This window comes from Limulus polyphemus, unplaced genomic scaffold (genome assembly GCF_000517525.1).
Source record: "Limulus polyphemus unplaced genomic scaffold, Limulus_polyphemus-2.1.2 Scaffold2597, whole genome shotgun sequence".
NCBI classification, from domain to species: Eukaryota; Metazoa; Arthropoda; class Merostomata; order Xiphosura; family Limulidae; genus Limulus; species Limulus polyphemus.
Window position 1 is genome coordinate 126,207 of NW_013668207.1, and position 5,379 is coordinate 131,585.

Below are 5,379 nucleotides of genomic sequence, written 5' to 3' on the forward strand. Positions count from 1 at the left end.
GAAACAACACTGTAAGATTTAGAAACAGAAACATAATTTATCCTTTCACGATAACTTTGAACATGACAAAATATTTTACAAAAAACATCGTACACATTAGTTTTACATGCCTTACATATTTATATCTTAAAAACTCGGCTTGCGTTTTTCGACTAAAATTTCGCAAGACAAATTGAAAAATTTGTAAAATATGGTGTGTTTGGTTAATATCGATACCATAATTTAACTTGACACGAAACAATAGTATCAATAACTCTGGTTAAATTACGAAATCCGCCATATTAGTCCCAAGATCGTACCAATAACACTAGTTACATTAATAAAATTACTATATTGGTCCCAAGGTCATACCAAATTGGCCCCAAGATCGTACCAATAATACTGGTCACATATATAAATCCACCATATTTGCTCCAAGATTGTACCAGTAACACTAGTTACATTAATAAAATTACTATATTTGCCCCAATATCGTACCAATAATACTGGTCACATATATAAATCCACCATATTTGCTCCAACATTGTACCAGTAACACTAGTTACATGAACAAATATACTATTGGTCCCAAGATCGTACCAATAATACTGGTCACATATATAAATCCACCATATTTGCTCCAAGATTGTACCAGTAACACTAGTTACATGAACAAATATACTATTGTTCCCAAGATCATACCAATAATACTGGTTACATTAAAAGAATCCACCATGTTTAACCCAAAATTCTACCTTCCACTGGTCAAGAACTTCATAAGGGAGCTACTGTATCATTTTCGACAACTGGAACTTTTAATAGAAGTTAACCAACGAAACTGTTATCTCATGGATCTGGAATTTTGAAAATGATGTAGAATGTTGAGAAATGTGATGTGATTATGCATTACAACATTAAGGGCAACAAGGGACTTTTGGTCTATCTACTACATTGAACCAATTCTCCCCCCCCCCCCAAAAAATACACCTAAAAGCCAGCCCTTATCGTTCAAATATTTATCGGGCTTTCCCTTAAACTCCGTTAAATTAACTGCATTCACCACATTCCAAGGCAACCCCTACCAGAGGCCAAAACAACCAGTTAAAAAATAAAGCTGTCTTAGTTTGTGTTCTTTGGTCCTACCATTCTCACCATCAAATATGAAAAAAAGGTGATGCATTAACACTATCAACTCCTTTAACAATCTTAAACACCTCAGTCAAATCGCATCTAAGTCTTATTTTCTCAAGAGAAAACAAGTTCAGAGAACTTATCCTCATATGATATCATTTCAATCCTAAGTATCATCTTAGTATCCTTCCTCTGAACCTTTCCAAAATTCAATGTCCTTTCTGAGGTAAGGAGTTCGAGACTGAACTCAATACTCAAAATATGGCCTAACCAATGATCTATACAATGTTATAACCTCTTTAGACTTTTATTTAATATTTCTGTAAACTACTAGCATTGGTTACTTCAAATTGTGCTGCCATCTAATATGCGAAAAGGAAATCTAGGTTAAAAAATAAACATAATTTGTTTATAATAAATATATATATATACTTTCATTTGTTAGTTTTCTTGTTAAGCTCAAAGCTTCATAATGGGCTTTCTGTGCTGTGCCCACCACATTTAGCAAAATCCAGTTTTCAGCATTATAAGACTCAATACGTACTGCTGAGTCATTGAATGGCTGAATATAAACTATTTGAATAAAGTGAGTAGGGTTTTTTTTTATCATTGCTCATCAGAAGTATATGAAGTAAAGACACGGGATAAAAAATAAGGACTTTATGATTACCATAGAACTTACTTGTACAACGTCATATGTCTTATGCAATGAACAAAAATAACCATCACCATGTAGTCCAAATCTAATAATCCTAAGAAAAGATTCAACAATTAACAATGTTTCCCAAGCTATTCGAGGGTTATGTGCGCTACCAACCCCTAAGTTTGAACTAATAGACTAGAGGGAATGCAGCTAGTCAATAGCATACACCTTCAATTCTTGGGTTAGCCTGATCGAATAGTGAAATTTGATCTTCACGCTACCAACCCCTAAGTTTGAACTAATAGACTAGAGGGAATGCAGCTAGTCAATAGCATACACCTTCAATTCTTGGGTTAGCCTGATCGAATAATGAAATTTGACCTTCACTCTTATAACCCACCCAAGACTCCTATACCATGGACCATCGGATTCAGAGCTCAGAGGTTACAGTGTCGAGGTGTAATTTTGTACGTGTCTGGTCTTTAAAAATAACATAAGCCTATAAATAAAACAAAGAGATTGTACATGTATTATTCTTTAAAAATCAGTTCTTAGCATATGATGGAAAACAAAGAGATTGTATGTGTAGGAACAAATGGTAAGGATCTAATTAGTGAAAAGACGCCAGAAATGACTTTAATCCAAACATGTGTAGAACTTTGTTGAAGGTGCCTACAAGAGCTATATCGTCAGCATATTGAAAAGATGAACTGGGAATCTAGAGTTTGGCAAGTTAGCAACACGTAAGGTACAAGAGAGAGAGGAAACAATACTGATCTTTGTAAAAAAATCCGAGTGAATGAGCTCCTTCAGTGGAAACTGTGGTACGTCTAACAGTGAGAAAGCAGTTGACAAAACGGATGTAAGCGAGTGGAAATGAAAAATGACGGAGTTTGAAAATTACGTGAGTTTATCATAAAGATTAAGAAGTTGATCCATGATAGGTAGATAAGGTTGAAGTTAGTATATGATAATTTGTTGAAAAACGAAGTACCAACGTACAAGAATGTGTTCAAGGACATTAATGTAACGATAACAATCAAACATTTTCATATGGTATATTCAGAAAGTATGGCAATAATAACAAAACCCCAAAGTTTTCAGTTCTCGGCCCAGACAGTTATAATAAAACTGCCAAGCAGTCAGTTCGGTTGTCTAATTAATCTAGCTACTTGGCAAAGTTAATTTTACTTGAAGTCATTCATTGTTCAATTACCATAAATTATGGTAACAAAGAGTATATTTGTGCTTTTAAAAAAACTCTTCTGTCGTTATTACTTCCACCCAAACTGCCCTGCCATCTAGTGTGTAAAAATAAAACTATAGTGAAAATCGAAATATCAATGTTCAGAATACGAAATTTGTAAAATCAGTTAAGAGTAGGACTATTTCTTTTCATCGATTGTAACAGCTAATACTGTTATTATGAATGAAAAAAGACACAGCCATTTCTGTTCTTTATCCGACGTATTCAGAAAAAAATGTCTACTATAGTAGAGGTCATCTATAAAATACGAAATTTAGAATTTTAACGTTGGTTGTTGCATTATTGTAGTTACAAGCCCGTTAACCCATGCCAACGAAAACAAATCTTGGTAGGATTGGTTTTCAAACCCCAATTAAGTTTAAGTACTCGCCCGTATGAAAAGTTATTAAAATACCAAAATATGTAAAAAAAAATTTAGATTATTAGGTAATCCTACCATGATAAACATTTCTTGATACATCATATCTTCTAATACCCATTTAATGAATAAAGTGCCAAAGTAACACATGTAAAATACGGAGAAAACATATCATTGTATCTCATATAGACCAATGTTTTTTAATTTTCTTTTGAAAAATATGACTTTTCAGAACTACCCATATTTCCAGAGAACTGAATCTTTGATTGAAATATTAAGCAACGTTACTAACGTTCAAATACTGGGCAACATAACTGAAAAGTAGGATAACCTCATTGATTGCTGAAACACTTGGCAACATCACTAATTGTTGAAATGTTGGATAACATCATTGATTATTGAAATACTGGGCAACATTATTGAATGTTGAAATGCTGGGCAATATTATTGATTGTCGAAAGGCTAAGAGTTCCTTAAGTTTAGAACACTATAATGTTGTTTAATTTTCTTCACTGTATAAGACAAATAACGTTGTAGAAGTAATTTCTTTAGTAATTTTATCTCGAAACAAATAGATTTTTACAGTAAAAAAGTAAAATATCTACTCACTTAATTGAAGTTAAAAACTTTGTGTTTTAATCACTGATTTTATCTAATTTTCATCTTAAGTCCAACTTTGCACAGTAGATGGCAGCACACTTTAGAGACCAAATATAGAAAAATGTCTTAATCGCTAGAATTTAGGAAAGAAAATGTTTAAAGCAGTTTTATTATTATTTTATTTACCTTTCAATAAACGTTTAAATTACTCCTTCTTCTTTATTACTATTACTTTACAAAAGCCCCCTAGTGGCACAGCGGTATGTCTGTTGCATTTCAAATTATATTGGAAGGATCATAAAACATTCGTATCTGGAATTGTGCACATATTCTGGATCGTTATATTAATGATAAATTTTATAATGTTTACATGTATATAATAACAGCACACGTTTAAAACGTTAGGAATAATATACTAAACATGTTATGGCCATCAAGTTTTCACAATAAAATGATCTGACAACTGAAAAATTAGTTTTATTTAAAACTTTTGAATCATCTTAGAATTCACTTATACAAATAGTCGTTATATTAGTTACAATGAAGGAGTAGTCTGGAATCTTTTTACCTCAAGTGTTGATAATCCACCGAGACAAGAAATAGTGAGGAATATAAAGAAAACATATCACACAATAATTAGAAAAAATAGTCCGTTCGGTGTATGCTAACAATTAGTTAACATGTTCACTCGAATGTTCTTAAGCATAAATTAAATAACACCGATATGCCATATTTGTACACGTAGGAAAATAAGTAGCAACGTTTCTGTCAGCTAAAACTCCAAAGTGCGATAAAACACCAATCAAACTTATGTTGTTAGTTCTAAGATATATTTCAATTCATATTGTATTTTCAATGTTTAACTTATTTTCTTTATTTCTGAAGCGATAGCATCAGTTGAGCTCTTCAAAAATTACAACACGTAGAGTGTTTAAAGATTACAAAACGTAGAATGTTTAAAGAAGGCACCGTAACATAAACCTTTCCTTATAAGCGAGCCCAAATGATTTTTCAATAGATCTAAAAGGTTTCACAAATCCATGATTTTCATTCTAACTCCAGTACGTTGTTCATCTTGTCATCAAACCGTTGCTTCCATCCTAACTTCGGTACGTTGTTTATCTTGTCATCAAACCGTTGCTTCCATCCTAACTTCGGTACGTTGTTCATCTTGTCATCAAACCGTTGCTTCCATTCTAGCTTCGGTACGTTGTTCATCTTGTCATCAAACCGTTGCTTCCATTCTAACTTCGGTACGTTGTTCATCTTGTCATCAAACCGTTGCTTCCATTCTAACTTCGGTACGTTGTTCATCTTGTCATCAAACCGTTGCTTTCATCCTAACTCCAGTACGTTGTTCATCTTGTCATCAAACCGTTGCTTTCATCCTAACTCCAGTAC